The sequence below is a fragment of the Bos mutus genome, chromosome X (assembly GCF_027580195.1).
Source record: "Bos mutus isolate GX-2022 chromosome X, NWIPB_WYAK_1.1, whole genome shotgun sequence".
In the NCBI taxonomy this organism is placed as follows: domain Eukaryota; kingdom Metazoa; phylum Chordata; class Mammalia; order Artiodactyla; family Bovidae; genus Bos; species Bos mutus.
In genome coordinates, this window is record NC_091646.1 from 63,600,402 (window position 1) to 63,622,759 (window position 22,358).

General features: G+C 39.1%; 1 pseudogene; it reads right to left on the bottom strand.

Moving 5' to 3' along the window:
• Positions 1-5,167: 5,167 nt before the first annotated feature.
• LOC102281554 (THO complex subunit 2 pseudogene) lies at positions 5,168-8,052 on the bottom strand (annotated as a pseudogene).
• Between the last annotated feature and the right edge of the window lie 14,306 nt (positions 8,053-22,358).

Sequence of the window (22,358 nt, forward strand, 5' to 3'; positions counted from 1 at the left end):
CAACAGTTTCCTCAAAAACTAGACATGCAGTACCATAAAACCCAGCAATTGAAAACTTGGGCATTTACCCAGAGAAATGAAAATGGACTTTCACATAAAATCCTGTATGTAAATGATCATAATAGCCATAATTTTATTTTATTTTGGAGTATAGTTAATTAACAATGTTGTGTTAGTTTCCTGTGGACAGCAAAGTGACACAGTTATACATATTGATTTGTAACGCATATATCTATTCTTTTTCAAACTGTTTTCTCATTTATTTATTACACAGTACTGAGTAGAGTTCACTGTGCTTTACAGTAGACCCTTTTAAATTATCTATTTTAAATATAACAGTGTATACATATCAATCCAAAACTCCCAATTTATGAACCTCCCCTTTTCCCACCTGACAACCGTAAATTCTTTCTCTAAGTCTGTGAGTCTGTTTCCATTTTGTAAATAAGTTTATTTGTATCATTTTTTAGATTCTGCATATAAACAATATTATGTAATATTTGTCTTTCTCTGACTTACTTGGCTTAATATGATAATCTCCAGGTCCATCCATGTTGCTGCCAATGGCATTATTTCATTTTTAATGTTTGATTAATAATACATTGAACATATTATATAAACATTTTAATTTTTCTGAAATAAATCAAGTGCCCCCATACTGAAAAATGTATGTTACTCATAAATATTTTTATTGATACCATTTTCTAGTTAGATGCCTCTTCAAGGTAAGCACTTTTTTAATTTAATTTTTATTTTATATTGGGGTTTAATTGATTTACAATGTTGTGTTAGTTTCAGTTGTATAGCAAAATGGTTCAGTTATACATAATATGTATATATGCTTTTCCAAATTCTTTTCCAATCAGGTTATTACAGACTAGTAAGCAGAATTCCTTGTGCTATACAAGATGTCCTTCTTGTTATCTATTTTACATATAGTAATCTGTATTTGTTAATCCCCAATTCCCAATTTATTCTTCTTCCCCTTTGTTCCTCTCTGGTAACAATCAGTTTATTTTTGAGGTCTCTGAGTCTGTTTCTGTTTTGTAAATAAGTTCACATGTTTCATCATTTTAGATTCCATGCATAAGTGATATGATATGATATTTGTTTTTCTCTTCTCACTTGACTTTTGTAGGATAATCTCTACATCCATCCATCTTGCTACAAAAGGTATTATTTTATTCTTTTTAAAACCTGAGTGATAATCCAATGAATATATGTACTATATGCTTTTACCCATTCATTCTGGTTACTTTGCTGTCTTGATTGTTGTAAACAGTGCTGCAGTGAACACTGAGGAGCATGCGTCATTTTGAATCATGATTTTATCCAGATATATGCCCAAGAGTGGGATTACAGGATCATACAGTAGCTCTATTTTCAGTTACTTAAGGAATCTCCATATTATTCTCTGTAGTGACTGTACCAAATAACATTCCCATCAACAGTGTAGGGGGTACATTTCTCAATACTCTCATCAGCATGTATTGTTTGTAGACTTTTCAATGATGGCCATTGTGTTATAGTTTTAATGTAATCCCTATCAAATTAACAATGGCATTTTCCACAGAAGTAAAACAAAGAAACAAAAACCTTAAAATATGTAGAGAGACACAAAAGACCATGAATAGCCAAAACAACCTTGAGAAAGAAAAACAGAGCTAGAGGATTCCAGCTCCTTGGCTTCAGACTATATTACAAAGCTACAATCATCAAATTAGTATGGAAATGGCTCAAAAACAGAAATATGGATCAATGGAAAAGAATAGAAAGCCCAGAAGTAAACCCACACACCTGTAAATAATTAATATATGACAGAGGAGACAGGAACATAAAATGGAGAAAAGACAGACTGTTAAAAAAATGGTGCTTGGAAAACTGGACAGCTACATGTAAAAAAATGAAATTTGAACATTATTTAATACCATACACAAAAATAAACTAAAAATGGAGCTTTTGAAAGATGTTGGAGTAGGACAACGTAGAGTTCATTTCACCTCACAAACAGATCAAGAATATATCTACAAGTGGAAGAGTTCCTACAGTTCAGTTCAGTTCAGTCGCTCAGTCATGTCCAACTCTTTGCGACCCCATGAACTGCAGCATGCCAGGCTTCCCTGTCCATCACCAACTTTCAGAGGTCACTCAGACTCACATCCATCGAGTCAGTGATGCCATCCACCATCTCATCTTCTGTTGTCCCCTTCTTCTCCTACCCCCAAACCCTCCCAGCATCAGAGTCTTCTCCAATGAGTCAACTCTTCTCATGAGGTGGCCAAAGTACTGGAGCTTCAGCTTTAGCATCATTCCTTCCAAAGAAATCCCAGGGCTGATCTCCTTCAGAATGGATTGGTTGGATGTCCTTGCAGCTCAAGGGACTCTCAAGAGTCTTATCCAACACCACAGTTCAAAAGCATCAATTCTTTGGCACTCAGCTTTCTTCACAGTCCAACTCTCACATCCATACATGACCACTGGAAAAACCATAGCCTTGACTAGACGGACCTTTGTTGAAAAATTAATATCTCTGATTTTCAATATGCTATCTAGGTTGGTCATAACCTTTCTTCCAAGGAGTAAGCGTCTTTTAATTTCATGGCTGCAGTCACCATCTGCAGTGATTTTGGAGCTCCAAAAAATAAAATCTGACACTGTTTCCACTGTTTCCCCATCTATTTCCCATGAAGTGATGGGACCGGATGCCATGATCTTAGTTTTCTGAATGTTGAGCTTTAAGCCAACTTTTTCACTCTCCTCTTTCACTTGCATCAAGAGGCTTTTGAGTTCCTCTTCACTTTCTGCCATAAGGGTGGTGTCATCTGCATATCTGAGGTTATTGATATTTCTCCCGGCAATCTTGATTCCAGCTTGTGCTTCTTCCAGCCCAGCATTTCTCATGATGTACTCTGCATAGAAGTTAAATAAGCAGGGTGACAATACACAGCCTTGATGTACTCCTCTTCCTATTTGGAACCAGTCTGTTGTTCCATGTCCAGTTCTAACTGTTGCTTCCTGACCTGCATATAGGTTTCTCAAGAGGCAGATCAGGTGGTCTGGTATTCCCATCTCTTGAAGAATTTTCCACAGTTTATTTTTATCCACACAGTCAAAGGCTTTGGCATAGTCAATAAAGCAGAAACAGATGTTCTTCTGAAACTCTCTTGCTTTTTCGATGATCCAGCAGATGTTGGCAATTTGATCTCTTGTTCCTCTGCCTTTTCTAAAACCAGCTTGAACATCAGGAAGTTCATGGTTCACGTACTGCTGAAGCCTGGCTTGGAGAATTTTGAGCATTCCTTTAGTAGCATGTGAGATGAGTGCAACTGTGTGGTAGTTTGAGCATTCTTTGGCATTGCCTTTCTTTGGGATTGGAATGAAAACTGACCTTTTCCAGTCCTGTGGCCACTGCTGAGTTTACCAAATTTACAGAGTACCTGGTAAACACTAGCAGAGGACCTTTAACACCTAAAAGGGCAAGAAACATCCCGACATAACTGAGTGAGATGAAAAAAGGAGGGAAAAGTAAAAGGAATGGAAGATGGACCAGACCAGTGTAACTGGCTATGGGTTGAATGTGAAGAGAGGTTCCTGTCTGGGAAAAATCCCTTAATACGTGAGGGATCAGCTGGACAGAAAAGGAACTTGGAGGGGCTGGAGGATAGCGTAGGAAATGATCAGTGGCATGCAGGATAGAGTGAGACCTGCATAGATGATCTGTGCCATAGCCCTGCATGCCCCAGCCTGACACAGGTGTCAAGCTGGTGCAAACAGGGACTAGGTGCTGGAACACAGGGATTGGAGAGCAGACCCAGGAAGGGGAGTGATGTTGACTGTGAGGAGACGGCCAGAGAGGATAAGAATGAGGAGCTCCAAAATGAAGAATGCTCATAGAAGAAGCTCAGACCACCAGAGAGCCAACGCACCATTGCTGAGTGATGTGCAAAGGGCAGGCCTGCCATTGCAGCCTCTCTCCTCATGTCATGGCCCCAGCCCCCCTGGACACTAGCACGGGGATTTGCTGGAACTGGCTCCCAAACCCATGCCATCACCTCCCCAAAACCCCAAACTAGGTGGCATACTTGCACAATATTGTACAAAAAAATAAGATATAACTTAAAAAAAAAAGAGAGAGAGAAAAAAAAAAAAAACATTACCTAGAATCAAATAACAATGAAAACATGATGACAAAAACCTATGGGATGCAGAAAAATGTTGTTCTAAAAGGGGCATTTAAAGCAATATAATCTTATCTCATGAAACAAGAAATGTTACAAATCTTGCATCTAAAGCAACTAGAGAAAGAAGAACCTAAAATTAGTAGAAGGAAACAAATCATAAAGATCAGAGCAGAAATAAATAAAGAAAACAATAGCAAAGATCAATGAAATCAATGAAATTTATTCTATCAATAAAAATATTGATAGAAATGAAAAAGAACTTACAACCAATACCACAGAAAAACAAAGGATATGAGATCACTGCAAGTAACTATATGCCAATAAAATTGACAACCTACAAGAAATGGACAGCTTCTTAGAAACAACTTTCTAAGACTAAGCCAGAAAGAAAGAAAAAATGTCAACAAACCAGTCACAAGTACTGAAATTGAAACTGTGATTAAAACTATCTAACAAGGAGAGGGAGGTGGGAGGGCAGTTCAGGATGGGGGGACACATGTTTACCCATGGATGATTCATGTTAATGTGTGGCAAAAAGCCATCATAATATTGTAAAGTAAGTGAAAGTGAAGTCGCTCAGTCGTGTCCAACTCTTAGCGACCCCATGGCCTGCAGCCTACCAGGCTCCTCCGTCCATGGGATTTTCCAGGCAAGAGTACTGGAGTGGGTTGCCACTGCCTTCTTCATCTCAGTCGTGAAGCTGTCATAATTACTGGGCTAGGGAAATTTTGATGACACATTTAGGGGCACATTAAAAGATAAAATTGGTATCACTGTTAGAACATGCGAAGATGATCTTTCCCAGAACTGAAATTAAAAATTTTACAAGAAGCCAAAATCCTCAAGCAGTATAATCATACCAATATTGTAAAACTCATAAAAGTTAGCACACAAATACAGCCTATCTACAAAATTAAGGGACTTGTTCCAGGACATGATTTCCTCTCCTTTCTGAGAAAGAAGGATGAACTAAAACAATTAGTGAAATTTTTATTAGATGCTGCTTCTCGATGGCAAATCTCAGGTAAAAATTATATGCACAGGGACCTTGCTCCAAGAAACTGCCTGGAGGTGAAAATAATGTTCTGAAAACCAGTGACTTTGGAATGTCTCGTCAAGAGGATGGTGGTGTGTATTCATCTTCTGATTTAAAGCAGATTCCCATTAAATGGACAGCACTAGAAGCTCTCAATTATGGCAGATATCATTCTGAGAGTGACGCATGGAGCTTTGGCATCCTCCTCTGGGAGACCTTCAGCTTAGGGGTCTGTCCATACCCTTGATTGAAAGTCTTCATTATCTGTGCTTGTCCGAGGACTTATGATGTTTCTTCTCTTCCTTTCCTCTGGAACTGTCCCATTTCTCTTTCTTTTCTATCTTTTCTTTATCATGCCTGGACTCCTTTTTGCCATCAGAGGAGATTTTTATCCATCTTTTCAGATTTAAATGAGTCGCCACCTTTTTTTTTTTTTGCCTGGAGATTTTGATTTATTTATTTTTTTCCTTGTCTTTCTAATTTGGATAAGGAGACTCACATAGACTTTCACTTTTGTATTTTGAAACCCCCATTGTTTCACTTTCTTCTTTCTGCCTCTTGGTTAAGTATGGTGGCACTTCTCGGTCATTGTTTGAGTGATCCCTTTTCCACTCTTTCCTGTCCTTTTCATCTTCCCCCCACCCTCTGGATCTTTCCCTTGACTTGTCCAAATCTTTCTTGTCCATTTATCTCTCCTTACTCTTGGACACTGGTGGAGGAGTATGATTAATGCAGAGTTTTGCTGAAGACTCCTTGAGTTTGATGAAACTCTCCTTTACTGTTGAGGAATGTGATGGAGAAGAATGGGTATCAATTTTGCAACGTATCTGTTCCCTTTCAGGCTCTGCAATATCTGATGGGGGAACAGGTGACTTCAAGGACCCAGAAACTGGTGGGTTTTCTCTTCCTTTAACATTTTCCTTTGATTTCATTTCCTTTGCTATATCTCGTTCTTTGGGTGGCTCCTTCTCTCTTTCCTTTTCTTGAGTTGACTTTGATTCTACATTCAGGACAGTGGTCTTGAATTTCTCATCTTTAGCTTTTTCTTCCTTCTTGAATTTTTCTTTCTCTTTGTCAGATTTAGATATTCTTTCCTTTGTCTCTCTTGCTTTTTCATCTTTATTTGGCCATTCTTCCTTTGTATTTTCTTTACCATCTTTACCAAGTACTCGGGCCTCGAGTAGTAGCTGGAGTCTTTTCTTTTTTCTCTTTTTCTGTCTCTTTTCCTTTTTCTTTGTCATTTTCTTTAACTTTGCTGCTGTTAGAGCCACTATTTCCATCACTTGAATTCCCTTTTGGTGTGAAATTAGAAGCTTTATCAACAGCTTTCACACCACATTGAGATCTCTCCCTTGATTTATCAGTGTCCACAGGACTGCTTTCATCTGACCTACACTTCCAACCGACGATGAAGAAGGCCTGCCACCAGGCCCATTTTGTACACTGGCAACTGCATTCTTCAAAGGGGGTCTTTATGATGAAACTCATTTTCAGGTATCATGTATAACTTTCTACTTTTCAACTGCCCAGAGTAGCCCATAGCCAATGCATATAGATTTGACCTCTTCTTTTTCTTCTTGGAAGATTTTATGCACTCTTCTTCCCAAAGCCTGACCCAGATTCTAAAGTTTTGTGTACCAAGGAAGTATTTTTTGTTAGCACAATCAAGATATTTTTGATGAGAGTATAGTCGCCTCTTTCAAGGCAATGTACTGATGCCTTGGTTAGTTCGTAATGCCATTTGTGTACAACATGTCAAAAATTTTCATAGTCTAATTGATCAGCTTTGTTTCCACCACCAAATCCAGTTGCTCGTATAGTAAAGAATCCCGGATAATTTCCACTTTCCTTTTCATATGTGGCTTTATCACTGTGCCACCTGGTCACAATCTCTAACATGCAGCAAGGGAATCTCCCATATTGACTAGCTTCATTTTCAGTACAGCTTGCGACTGTGTAAATTATATCAGAGAAAACTCGATCATAGCAAAGAAGTGTGGAAAAATTTGGAGTTTTCTGTTGATGTACCAATTCAACAAAATGAGTAAACAGCATCAATTGCTGAAAAAATACATCGAGGAAATATACACAGCTGTAGAAATTTTGTGATGGTCTCATTTTTGGTAGATTTTGCTAGAAGCCAGTTGTCCTTTTCCAGTGTCAGTCTCTGCAGAACTCATTGTACATGTTCCATCTGTTTCTTTTCTTCCTCGAGAAGCTCGCCCTGAAGGGCAGTACATCACTCCTTCTCTTTTTTAGTTTTATTTGGAGGCATTTCCTGATTGTTATCAATTGCTTTCATCTGGATTTTAAGTTTATTGACTTCCTGTTCATAGCTGGTATGTGGAAATGCAAGGTTATACATTGTCAATGACCAGAATGTGGCATAGAATTGAGGACCGATGTCATCCCAGACTTTGGAAACGTGTAAGGAAACCACTGCTTCATGAACAGGAGCCATCACCATTTCATATGATGTGATGTACTTATGAACTTTATGCTGCTGTTTACTTCCCTTCCTTGATTTTTTAAGTTTGTCATACTTTGATGAAATATGGTGTGTGTACATTGGCCTAGACAGGAAAAATGCTGCATCATGAGGTGTGTGAAATTCATTACAGAGCACATCAACTGAAGGCACTTGCTTTATATAATCTTCTGTGCTTAGATTAGATGCTAAAGCCCACCAAACTGTACCAGGGTATCATGACACTGATCATAGAGTTTTTCCACAAGTTTCAAATGTTTAATAAATAAATTTAAATTAGTCAGTAATGTCCGTGTTAGACTCAGTCGTGTCTGACTGTTTGTAACCCCATGAACTATACAGTCCATGGAATTCTCCAGGCCAGAATACTGGACTAGCCTTTCCCTTATTCAGGGGATCTTCCAAACCCAGGGATCAAACCCAGGTCTCCCACATTGCAGACGGATTCTTTACCAGCTGAGCCACAAGGGAAGCCCATACTGGAGTGGGTAGCCTATTCATTCTCCAGCAGATTTTCCTGACTCAGGAATCAAACTGGGGTATTCTGCATTACAGGCAGATTCTTTACCTACTGAGCTATCAGGGAAGCCCAATTGTTCTCCAATTAAAATAAATTAATTAAAAAAAAAATTCTGACAAGCAAAAGCCTAGGGCCAAAGTCTTCACAGGCTAATTCTATCAGATACTTAGAGACGACTTAACACCTATTCTGATAAAAATCTTACCAAAAATGCAGAGGAAGGGACATTTTAAACTCATTCTATGAGGCCATCACAACCTTGACACCAAAACCAGACAAAAATCACAAATAAAGAAAATTACAGAACAATATCACTGAGGAACATAAATGCAAAAGTCCTCAACAAAACACTAGCAAATAGAATTCAATACCACATTAAAAGAATCATAAACATTGACCAACCAGGATTTATCCTAGGGATGTAAGGATTCTTCAGTACATGAATCTCAATCAGTGTGATCAGTTCAGTTCAGTCGCTCAGTCATGTCCGACTCTTTGCGACCCCATGAATTAAAGCATGCCAGGCTTCCCTGTCCATCACCAGCTCCCAGAGTTCACTCAGACTCACATCCATTGAGTCAGTGATGCCATCCAGCCATCTCACCCTCTGTTGTCCCCTTCTTCTCCTGCCCCCAATCCCTCCCAGCATCAGAGTCTTTTCCAATGAGTCAACTCTTTGCACGAGGTGGCCAAATTACTGGAGTTTCAGCTTTAGCATCAGTCCTTCCAAAGAACACCAAGGACTGATCTCCTTTAGAATGGACTGGTTGGATGTCCTTGCAGTCCAAGGGACTCTCAAGAGTCTTCTCCAACACCACAGTTCCGAAGCATTAATTCTTTGGTGCTCAGCTTTCTTCACAGTCCAAATCTCACATCCATACATGACTACTGGAAAAACCATAGCCTTGACTAGACGAACCTTTGTTGGCAAAGTAATGTCTCTGCTTTTTAATATGCTAGCTAGGTTGGTCATAACTTTCCTTACAAGGAGTAAGCTTCTTTTAATTTCGTGGCCGCAATCACCATCTGCAGTGATTTTGAAGCCTAGAAAAAATAAAGTCTGACACTGTTTCCACTGTTTCCCCATCTATTTCCCATGAAGTGATGGGACCAGATGCCATGATCTTCGTTTTCTGAATGTTGAGCTTTAAGCCAACTTTTTCACTCTCCTCTTTCACTTTCATCTAGAGGCTTTTTAGTTCCTCTTCACTTTCTGTCATAAGGGTGGTGTCATCTGCATATCTGAGGTTATTGATATTTCTCCCGGCAATTTTGATTCCAGCTTGTGTTTCTTCCAGCCCAGCATTTCTCATGATGTACTCTGCATATAAGTTAAATAAGCAGGGTGATAATACACAGCCTTGACGTACTCCTTTTCCTATTTGGAACCAGTCTTTTGTTCCATGTTCAGTTCTAACTGTTGCTTCCTGACCTGCATACAGGTTTCTCAGGAGACAGGTCAGGTGGTCTGGTATTCCCATCTCTTGAAGAATTTTCCAGTTTATTGTGATCCACACAAAGACTTTGGCATAGTCAATAAAGCAGAAATAGATGTTCTTCTGGAACTGTCTTGCTTTTTCGATGATCCAGCAGATGTTCGCAATTTGATCTCTGGTTCCTCTACCTTTTCTAAAGCCATCTTGAACATATAGAAGTTCACAGTTCACGTATTGCTGAAGCCTAGCTAGGAGAATTTTGAGCATTACTTCACTAGCATGTGAGATGAGTGCAATTGTGTGGTAGTTTGAGCATTCTTTGGCATTGCCTTTCTTTGGGATTGGAATGAAAACACCTTTTCCAGTCCTGTGGCCTCCGCTGAGTTTTCCAAATTTGCTGGCATATTGAGTGCAGCACTTTCACAGCATCATCTTTCAGGATTTGAAATAGCTCAACTGGAATTCCATCACCTCCACTAGCTTTGTTCATAGTGATGCTCTCTAAGGCCAACTTGGCTTCACATTCCAGGATGTCTGGCTCTAGGTGAGTGATCACACCATTGTGATTATCTTTTCGTGAAGACCTTTTTTGTACAGTTCTGTGTATTTTTGCCACCTCTTCTTGATAGCTTCTGCTTCTGTTAGGTCCATACCATTTCTGTCCTTTACTGAGCCAATCTTTACATGAAATGTTCCCTTGTTATCTCTAATTTTCTTGAAGAGATCTCTAGTTTTTCCCATTCTGTTGATTTCCTCTATTTCTTTGCATTAATCGCTGAGGAAGGCTTTCTTATCTCTCTTTTCTATTCTTTGGAACTCTGCATTCAAGTGAGAATATTTCTCCTTTTCTCCTTTTCTCATTGCTTCTCTTCTTTTCACAGCTATTTGTATCTCTCCACGGCTGCTCCAGCAAAGGGCAGCCACTGCTCCTTACCTTGGACGAGGGGTATCTCCTCAGCACCACCTGTCCTGACCTTGAACATGAAGTAGCTCCTCTCGGCCATCCTGTGCCCGCTCAGCCACAGCTCCTTAGATGTGGGGAGTCAGTGTGATACAGCACATTAAGAAAATGAAGAATGAATCACATGATCATGTCAGTACATGAAGAACAAACTTTTAACACAATTCAACACACATTTATGATAAAAAGTCTATAAGTGGGCTTAGAGGAAACCCACCTCAACATAATAAAGGCCATATATGACAAACCCACAGAGAACATAATTCTTAATGATGAAAATCTGAAAAGATCTCCTGTAAGATCAGGAACAATACAAAGATGTCCACTCTTGCCACTTTCATTCAACATAGTTTTATAAGTTCTAGCCATGGCAATCAGAGGGGGAAAAAAGAAAGAAAATGAATTAAATTTGGAAAAGAAAAAAGTAAAATTGTTACTGTTTGCAGATGACGTGATACTATATATAAAAAATTCTGAAGATGTCACCAGAAGACTACTAGAGTTCATCAATAAGTTTGGTAAAGTAGCAGGATAGAAAATTAATATGCAGATATCTATTAAATTCCTATCCACTAGCAATGAGTGATCAGAAAAAGAGTTTACAGAGACAATCCCATTTACCATTGATTTAAAAGAATCATATACCTAGGAATAAACCTACTTAAGATGGGAAAATAACTGTACTCAGAAAAAATAGAATACTGATGAAAGAAATAAAAGATGAGACAAACAGATGGAGAGATATACCATGTACTTGGACTGGATGAATGAATGTTGAGAAAATGACTATACAACCCAAAACAATTTACAGACTTAAAGAAATCCCAAATTACCAAGGGCATTTTTCATAGAACTAGAACAGTAAGCTTTGAAATTTGTATGGAAATAGTAGAAATTCCAAATAGTGAAAGAAATAATGAGAAAGAAGAATGGAACAGGGGAATAAAGTTCCCTGACTTCAGATTATACTAGAAAACTACAGTCATAAAAATAGTATGGTATTTGTGCAAAAACAGAAATTTAGGTAAATGGAACACGATAGAAAGTCCAGACATAAACACATGCACCTCTGGCTGCCTAACCTATGATAAAGAAGGCAAGAATATATAATGAAGAAAAGAACATCTCTTTAATAAGTGGGATAGGTAAAACCGGACAGAGACATGTAAAAGAATGAATTTAGAACACTCCCTAATACTGTATACAAAAATAAAGTAAAAATTAAATAAAGACCTAGATGTAATATAAAACAAATAGAGACATAGGCAGAAGACTCTTTGATATAAATCATAGCAATATCTTCCCCCTCCTCATTGGCTATTCATTTTATCTATGGTATTTCATGTTACTCTCGCCATACAGCCCATCCTCTCCTTCCTCCCCCCACTCCATGTTCATAAGTATGTAATCTATGTCTGTATCTCCATTGCTGCCTTGAAAATAATTTTATCAGTACCATCTTTCTAGATTCTATATATATGCATTTATATATGATATTTCCTTTTCTCTTTCTGACTTATTTTACTCTGTATAATAGGCTCTAGGTTCATCAATCTCATTAGAACTGACTCAAATGCTTTCTTTTTTATGGCTGAATAATATTCCATTTAACTTATATGCAGAGTACATTATGAGAAATGCTGGACTGGAAGAAACACAAGCTGGAATCAAAATTGCCGGGAGAAATATCAATAACCTCAGATATGCAGATGACACAACCCTTATGACAGAAAGTGAAGAGGAACTAAAAAGCCTCTTGATGAAAGTGAAAGAGGAGAGTGAAAAAGTTGGCTTAAAGCTCAACATTCAGAAAACGAAGATCATGGCATCTGGTCCCATCACTTCATGGGAAATAGATGGGGAAACAGTGGAAACAGTGTCAGACTTTATTTTTTCTGGGCTCCAAAATCACTGCAGATGGTGACTGCAGCCATGAAATTAAAAGACGCTTACCAACCTAGATAAAATATTCAAAAGCAGAGACATTACTTTACCAACAAAGGTTCGTCTAGTCAAGCTGTGGTTTTTCCTGTGGTCATGTATGGATGTGAGAGTTGGACTGTGAAGAAGGCTGAGCACCGAAAAATTGATGCTTTTGAACTGTGGTGTTGGATAAGACTCTTGAGAGTCCCTTGGGCTGCAAGGAGATCCAACCAGTCCATTCTGAAGGAGATCAGCCCTGGGATTTCTTTGGAAGGAATGATGCTAAAGCTGAAACTCCAGTACTTTGGCCACCTCATTCAAAGCGTTGACTCACTGGAAAAGACTCTGATGCTGGGAGGATTTGGGGGCAGGAGGAGAAGGGGAAGACAGAGGATGAGATGGCTGGATGGCATCACTGACTCGATGGACATGAGTCTGAGTGAACTCTGGGAGTTGGTGATGGACAGGGAGGCCTGGCGTGCTGCGATTCATGGGGTCGCAAAGAGTCGGACATGACTGAGCGACTGATCTGATCTGATCTGATGTGTATGTACCACTGCTTTCTTATCCATTCATCTATCAATGGACATCTAGGTTGCTTACATGTACCAGCTATTGTAAATAGTGTTTCAATGAACATTGGAGTACATCTGTCTTTTTCAGTTTTGCTTTCCTCAGGGTATATGGCTAGAAATTGGATATACAGTTTTTCAGTGGTTTTATTTCTTGTTTTTTAAGGAATCTCCATACTGTCTTCCATAGTGGCTGTATCAATTTACATTCCCACCAACAGTGCAAGAGGATTCCCTTTTCTCTATACCCTCTCCAGCATTTATTGTTTCTAGACGTTTTGATGATGGCCATTTTGACTGGTGTGATGATATTTCTTTGTAGTTTTGATTTGCATTTCTATAATAATGAGATATACTGAACATCTTTTCACGTGTCCATTAGTCATTTGTATGTCTTCTTTGGAGAAATGTCTGTTTATATTCTTATCTTACTTTTTGACTGGGTTGTTTGTTTTCCTGATATTGACTTCTATGAGCTGCTTGTATATTTTGGAAATTAATCCTTTGTCAGTTGTTTCATTTCCTATTATTTTCTTCCATTCTGAGGGTTGTATTTTCACCTTGTTTATAGTTTCCTTTGCTATGCAAAAGTGTTTAAGTTTAATTAGGTCCCACTTTTTTATTTTTGTTTTAAATCCCATTACTCTAGGAGGTGGGTCATGGACTATCTTGCTGTGAATTATCATACTCTGTTCAGCCAACGTTTTCCTCTGAGAGTTTTACAGTTTCTGGTCTAACATTTAGGTATTTAATCCATTTTGATTTTATCTTTGTGTATGTTTTTAGGAAGTCTTCTAATTTCATTTTTTTTACCTGTAGCTGTCCAGTTTTCCCAGCACCCCTTATTGAACAGACTATCTTTTCCCCATTTTATATTCTTGCCTCCTTTGACAAAGATGATTTGCCCATAGGTTTGTGGGCTTGTTTCTGGGTTTTCTATTTTGTTCCATTGGTCTATATTTCTGTTTTTGTACCAGTACCATACTGTATTGATAACTGTAGCTTTGTAATGCTGTCTGAAGTCAGGAAGGTTGACTCCTCCAGCACCATTCTTCTTTCTCAAGATTGCTTTGGCTATTTGTGGTCTTTTGTGTTTCCATATGCATTGTGAAATTGTTTGTTCTAGTTCTGTGAAAAATGCCATTTGTAATTTGATAGGGATCATATTGAATGTGTAGATTGCGTTTGGTAGTATAGTCATTTTCAAACTGTTGATTCTTCCAATCCAGTAACATGGTATATCTCTCCAACAGTTTATATGGTCTTTGATTTTTTTCCTCAGTGTCTTATAGTTTTCTGTATACAGATTGTCTGTCTCCTTAGGTATGTTTATTGCTAGATATTTTACTCTTTCTGTTGCAGTGGTAAATGTGATTGATTCCTTAATTTCTCTGATTTTTCATTGTTAGTATAAAGGAGATTCTCTTGGAATGCAAGGGGATGAAACCAGTCAATCCTAAAGGAAATCAGTCCTAAATATTCATTGGAAGGATGATGCTGAAACTGAAGCTCTAATACTTTGGCCACCTTATGAGAAGAACTGACTCATCGGAAAAGACCCTGATGCTGGGAAATACTGAAGGCAGGAGAAGAAGGGAGTGACAGAAGATGAGATGGTTGGAGGGCATCACTGACTTTATGGATATGAGTTTGAGCAAGCTCTGGGAGTTGGTGATAGACAGGGAAGCCTGGCATGCTGCATTCCATGGGCTCACAAATATTCCAACACCAATAGGTGACTGAACTGAAAACTGACAAAGGAATGCAAGTAAATTCTCTATATTGATTTTGTATCCTGCAACTTTGCTAAATTCATTGATTAGCTCTAGTAATTTACTGATAGTATCTTTAGGTTTTTATTTTTTTATGTATAGTATCATGTCATTTGCAAACAGTGAGTGTTTTATTTCTTCTTTTCTATTCTGAATTCCTTTTATTTATTTTCCTTCTCTGATTGCCATAGCTGGGACTTCCAAAACTATGTTGAATAATAGTGGTGAGAGTGGCACCCTTGTCTTGTTCCTGATCTTACAGGAAATGCTTTCAATTTTTTACCATTGAGAAAAATGTTTGCTGTGGGTTCACCATATACAGCCTTTATGTCAAGATCAAGCAAGTCAATCCTAAAGGAAATCCACCCTGAATATTCACTGGAAGGATTGATACTGAAGCTGAACCTACAATTGGTCCTCTGATGGAAAGAGCTGACTTGTTGAAAAAGACCCTGATGATGGGAAAGATTGAAAGCAGGAGGAGAAGGGGATGACAGAGGATGAGATGGTTGAATGGCATCACCAACTCAATGGACATGAGTTTGAGCAACTTCTGGGAGGTAGTGAAGGGAAACCTGACATAATTCAGCCCATAGGGTCTCAGAGAGCTGGACTTGACTGTGTGACTAAACAACAACAGTGCTCCTATTGCCATTTTCTTAATTTCTTGGGATTTGTTTCTATAGGACTTTTTCTTCTTTTATGTTTCCTGTCTATCTAACTCCTTTATCATTTATTGTAAAACTGGTTTGGAGATACTAAATTCATTTAATTTTTGCTTGTCTGTAAATCTCTTGATTTCTCCATCAGTTTTCAAAGGGGTCCTTGCTGGGTGGAGTAATCTTGGTTGTAGATTTTTCCCTTTTAGTACTTTAAATATATCCTGCCATTCCCTTCTGGCCCTCAGAGCTTCTGCTGAAAAATCAGCTGTTAAGCATATGGGATTTCCCTTGTATCTTACTTGCTGCTTTTCCCTTGCTACTTTTAATATTCTTTCTTTGTGTTAAATTGTTTAAAATTTGATTAGTATGTTTCTTGTCATGTTTCTCCTTGGGTTTACACTGTATTGGACTCTCTGTGCTTCTTGGACTTAATTGACTGTTTCCTTTCCCAGTTTGAGAACATTTTTGACTATAATCTCTTCAAAAAATTTTTCATACTCTTTTTTTCCTATTGTTCTTGAAGTACCCTTATAATATGAATGTTGGTGCATTCAATATTGTCCCAGAGGTCTCTGAGACTATCCTCAGTTCTTTTCATTCTTTTTCCTATATTCTGCTGTTCAGCAGTTATTTCTACCATTCTGTCTTTCAGCTCACTTTTCCGTTCTGCCTCAGATATTCTGCAATTGATTCCTTATAGAGTATTTCTAATTTCAGTAATTGCATTGTTTGTCTCTGTTTATTCTTTATTTCTGATAGGTGTTTGTTAAATGTGTTAATTGATTCTTGCATTTTCTCCATTGCATTTTCAAGGTTTTGGATCATCTTTACTCTGAATTCTTTTTCAGAGAGTTTGCCTATTTTCTCTTTGTTTATTTGGACTTGTGTTTTTTTAGGTTGCTCCTTAATTTTTGCAATATTTATCTGCTTTTTCATTTTTTTTTAAATTGTGTTTAAGGCTTCCTTTTCTCAAGCTTTGAGGTCAAATACCTTTTTCCTTTTGGTTTCTTAGCTCAGTAGGTATGGTTGCTCCAGTTGTTTGTGTAACCTTCATATTGGGTGTGATATGTGCTTGCTTGCTGGTGGAAGGAGATAAGTTTCTTTCTCTCTCGGATGGGCAGGGCTGTGAGGTAGCAGTCATGTCTACTGATGATTTGTTAGTATTATTGTATTTGTCGTTTGTGAAAGGTTTTTGCTGAACCACCAAAAGATGCCAGGATTCTTGGCCTCTGGAGAAGAACTCAATCCGGGGCCAGAGACGAGGCTTGATCGCTAAGAGCCTTTGTGCAATAGAGTTTTATTAAAGTATAAAAGGGATAGAGAAAGCTTCTGACATAGACATCAGAAAGGGGCAGAAAGAGTACCCCCTTGCTAGTGTTATCAATGGAGTTATATATTCTCTAATTAGTTATTACAGTGAAGTTGAGTTCAGTCATTCAGTCGTGTCTGACTGTTTGTGACCCCATGAATCACAGCACGCCAGGCCTCCCTGTCTATCACAAACTCCCGGAGTTCACTCAAACTCACGTCCATCGAGTCAGTGATGCCATCCAGCCATCTCATCTTCTGTCATCCCTTTCTCCTCCTGCCCCGAATCCCTCCCAGCATCAGAGTCTGTTCCAATGAGTCAACGCTTTGAATGAGGTGGCCAAAGTACTGGAGTTTCAGCTTTAGCATCATTCCTTCCAAAGAAATCCCAGGGCTGATCTCCTTCAGAATGGACTGGTTGGATGTCCTTGCAGTCCAAGAGACAATCAAGAGTCTTCACCAACACAACAGTTCAAAAGCATCAATTCTTCGGTGCTCAGCTTTCTTCACAGTCCAACTCTCACATCCATACATGAACACTGGAAAAAACATAGCCTTGATTAGATGGACCGTTGTTGGCAAAGTAATGTCTCTGCTTTTCAATATGGTATCTAGGTTGGTCATAACTTTTCTTCCAAGGAGTAAGCGTCTTTTAATTTCATGGCTGCAGTCACATTCTGCAGTGATTTTGGAGCCCAAAAAGTAAAGTCTGACACTATTTCCACTGTTTCCTCATCTATTTCCCATGAAGTGATGGGACCAGATGCAATAATCTTAGTTTTCTGAATGCTGAGCTTTAAGCCAACTTTTTCACTCTCTGCTTTCACCTTCATCAAGAGGCTTTTTAGTTCTTCTTCACTTTCTGCCATAAGGGTGGTATCATCTGCATATCTGAGGTTATTGATATTTCTCCCAGCAATCTTGATTCCAGCTTGTGCTTCTTTCAGCCCAGCGTTTCTCATGATGTACTCTGCATATAAGTTAAATAAGCAGGGTGACAATATACAGCCTTCACGTACTTATTTTCCTATTTGGAACCAGTCTGTTGTTCCATGTCCAGTTCTAACTGTTGCTTCGTGATCTTCATACAAATTTCTCAAGAGGCAGGTCAGGTGTTCTGGTATTCCCATCTCTTTCAGAATTTTCCACAGTTTATTGTGATCCACACAGTCAAAGGCTTTGGCATAGTCAATAAAGCAGAAATAGATGTTTTTCTGGAACTCTCTTGCTTTTTCCATGATCCAGAAGATGTTAGCAATTTGGCCTCTGGTTCATCTGCCTTTTCTAAAACCAGCTTGAACATCTGGAAGTTCATGGTTCACATACTGCTGAAGCCTGGCTTGCAGAATTTTGAGCATTACTTTACTAGCGTGTGAGATGAGTGCAATTGTGCAGTAGTTTGAACATTCTTTGGCATTGCCTTTCTTTGGGTTTGGAATGAAAACTGACCTTTTCCAGTCCTGTGGCCTCTGCTGAGTTTTGTAAATTTTCTGGCATATTGAGTGCATCACTTTCACAGCATCATCTTTCAGGATTTGAAGTAGCTCAACTGGAATCCCATCACCTCCACTAGCTTTGTTCATAGTGATGCTTTCTAAGGCCCACTTGACTTCACATTCCAGGATGTCTGGCTCTAGGTGAGTGATGACACCATCATGATTATCTGGGTCGTGAAGATCTTTTTTGTACAGTTCTTCTGTGTATTCTTGCCATCTCTTCTTGATATCTTCTGCTTCTGTTAGGTCCATACCATTTCTGTTCTTTATCGAGCCCATCTTTGCATGAAATGTTCCCTTGGTATCTCTAATTTTCTTGAAGAGATCTCTAGTCTTTCCCATTCTGTTGTTTACCTCTACTTCTTTGCATTGATCGCTGAGGAAGTCTTTCTTATCTCTTCTTGCTATTCTTTGGAACTCTGCATTCAGATGCTTATATCTTTCCTTTTCTCCTTTGCTTTTTACTTCTCTTCTTTTCACAGCTATTTGTAAGGCCTCCCCAGACAGCCATTTTGCTTTTTTGCATTTCTTTTCCATGGGGATGGTCTTGATCCCTGTCCATGTAAAATGTCATGAACCTCAATCCATAGTTCATCAGGCACTCTATCTATCAGATCTAGGCCCTTAAATCTATTTCTCACTTCCACTGTATAATCATAAGGGATTTGATTTAGGTCATACCTGAATGGTCTAGTGGTTTTCCCTACTTTCTTCAATTTAAGTCTGAATTTGGCAATAAGGTGTTCATGATCTGAGCCACAGTCAGCTCCTGGTCTTGTTTTTGTTGACTGTATAGAGCTTCTCCATCTTTGGTTTCAAAGAATGTAATCAATCTGATTTCGGTGTTGACCATCTGGTGATGTCCGTGTGTAGAGTCTTCTCTTGTGTTGTTGGAAGAGGGTATTTGCTATAACCAGTGCCTTTTCTTGGCAAAACTCTATTAGTCTTTGCCCTGCTTCATTCCGTATTCCAAGGCCAAATATGCCTGTTACTCCAGGTGTTTCTTGACTTCCTACTTTTGCATTCTAGTCCCCTATAATGAAAAGGACATCTTTTTTGGGTGTTAGTTCTAAAAGGTCTTGGAGGTCTTCATAGAACCGTTCAACTTCAGCTTCTTCAGCATTACTGGTTGGGGCATAGACTTGGATTACTGTGATATTGAATGGTTTGCCTTGGAAACGAACAGAGATCATTCTATCACTTTTGAGATTGCATCCAAGTACTGTATTTTGAACTCCTTTGTTGACCATGATGGCTACTCCATTTCTTCTGAGGGATTCATGCCTGCAGTAATAGATATAATGGTCTTCTGAGTTAAATTTACCCATTCCAGTCCATTTTAGTTCCCTGATTCCCAGAATGTCGACATTCACTCTTGCCATCTCTTGTTTGACCACTTCCAATTTGCCTTGATTTATGGACCTGATATTCCAGGTTCCTATGCAATATTGCTCTTTACAGCATCAAACTTTGCTTCTCTCACGAGTTACATCCGCAACTGGGTATAGTTTTGCTCTGGCTCCATCCCTTCATTCTTTCTGGAGTTATTTCTCCACTGATCTCCAGTAGCATATTTGGCACCTACTGACCTGGGAAGTTCCTCTTTCAGTATCCTATCATTTTGCCTTTCATACTGTTTATTGGGTTCTCAAGGCAAGAATACTGAAGTAGTTTACCATTCCTTTCTCCAGTGGACCACATTCTTTCAGACCTCTCCACCATTACCAGCCCGTCTTAGGTGACCCCACTGGCATGGCTTAGTTTCACTGAGTTAGACAAGGCTGTGGTCCTAGTGTGATTAGATTGACTAGTTTTCTGTGAGTATGGTTTCAGTGTGTCTGCCTTCTGATGCCACTTGAAACACCTACTGTCTTACTTGGGTTTCTCTTACCTTGGGCGTGGGGTATCTCTTCACAGCTGCTCCAGCAAAGTGCAGCCACTGCTCCTTACCTTGGACGAGGGGTATCTCCTCACCACTGCCCCTTCTGACCTTGAATGTGGAATAGCTCCTCTAGGCCCTCCTGTGCCCACGTAGCCACTGCTCCTTGGAGGTAGGGTTGTGCCTCCCGGCTGCCGCCCCTGGCCTTGGACGCAGGGTAGCTCCTCTCGGCTGCTGCCCTTGACCTCAGACGTGGGGTAACTCCTCTTGCCCGCCTCCCTTCGGGCATGGGGTCCTCCCGGCTTCTGCCCCTGACCTCGGACATGGGGCCACTCCTCTCGGCTGCAGTCACAGCCGCCCACACTAAATGTGCGGGTCACAGCTGCCTGGGCTATAAAACACTGATGAAAGAAATCAAAGATACACTCTCCAATTAGTTTTTACAATGAATCAAAAGAAAGTCTGAAGGTTGTAAAGACCTCACCAGATCTACTCCCATAATTTACATTTTAAGATAACAGGATTAGCTGGAAGATTTTTTCCAGAGACTGTCTTCAAGCAGGATACATTATTGTTATATAATCCTAAGGAATGTAGGGGGGGAGTTTGCCTTTTCTTCCTCCTTGAGAATTCCACACCCCTCTCTCCTTGGGGACCCCTGGACTTCTTATCAATCTGCCTAGGAATTGACTATCTCATTTGGATGAGGCATCATGAACTGGATGCTGCCAGTAGTTGTGTCTTAATAGAGGTGGATGCCTTTGTGGGAGTTCTCACCAACTGATACTCCTTAGAGTCAGGGATTTTCTAGCAGCCTAGGACCTTGGAGTCAACATTACCACTCCAAAGGCTCGGCCTGATCCCTGACCAGCAACCGAAGATTCCATAGGTGTTTTTTTATGGTGTTAAATGGGGTTAAAAAAAAAAAAAAAGAAACAAAAGATGTACCCAAGACAAATTGCAAATACAAAATCAGACAAATAATAGCAAAAATAATGAAATATGCACACATACATATACACCCATAAACAAAACCAAAACAGTCAAAAATAAAATAAAACAGGTTGACACAGCTGCAAAGGAAATCAAATATGATATCAACTGGTTAAAAACATAACTAAATAAAGCACAAACTGGAACATAAATCCAAAGCAAGGTGCCAATGGAGAATAAAGCAACAAATACAAAACAAGCTAATAAACAAGGTGAGAAAAAGAAAGAAAGGTAAGAAAAGAAAGAATTGAAAGGCAAAGTTAAATAGAGGGAGAAAAAGAAGATTTACATATACTAAACAATAACTACAATAGGAAAAGTACATTAGGAAAAGCAAATGAAAGGATAAGTGTAGAAAGATAACAATAAATTTTAAAAAATTTAAGAAAGGAAAACCCCCACAGAGCTGCAAAAGGCCAGTGTAGAGTCAGAAATATATAAAATAAATTAAAAGTGTGATTAAAAAAGATTCTTTAATGTTTAAATAGATTTAATAGTGCTAATAAAATCAACAACTACAACAACAAAGGGAAAGAAATGAAAAAATTCAGAAACAACTACAGAACAAGTCAAAATATAAGAATAATGAATGTTTTTCTTGAATGTCAGCTGTCAGCATTGTTTCCCTTGCTGTGAGTCACAGTCTACTTCATCTCCCTAGGTTGCTCTCCAATACAGGTCTGGTCTCTGGACTTGCTGTGGGGGCAGCTCAGATGCTAATCTCATCCTACTCTTATGTGTTCTTGTCTCCAATGTCCACAGCTGTCAGAACTAGTGCATTTTCTTTTGTGGGAAGTCTTATTGTCCTTTTATGTATTCCACAGACACAGAAACTGCCTAGTTTATCATGTGGATTTAATCTGCAGCTTGTACAGTTTGTGGGGAAGTTTTGGGTCCTCTTCTTTAGCTGTACCACCTCTGGGTTTCAGTTGTGGTTTTATCTCCATCTCTGCATGTGACTCATCCACAGGGTTTTGCTCCTGGGGCTGCCCTGGAGGAATGTGGGTCTGACTCAGTGAGGACCAGTTGTGAAGGTGATGTAACTGACTGGGTCACGGGAACCCTGGCAGCACCAGGTACTCAGGGGAGCCACACACTAAGGCAGCAGGTAATGTGATGCTCTTAAGTTTT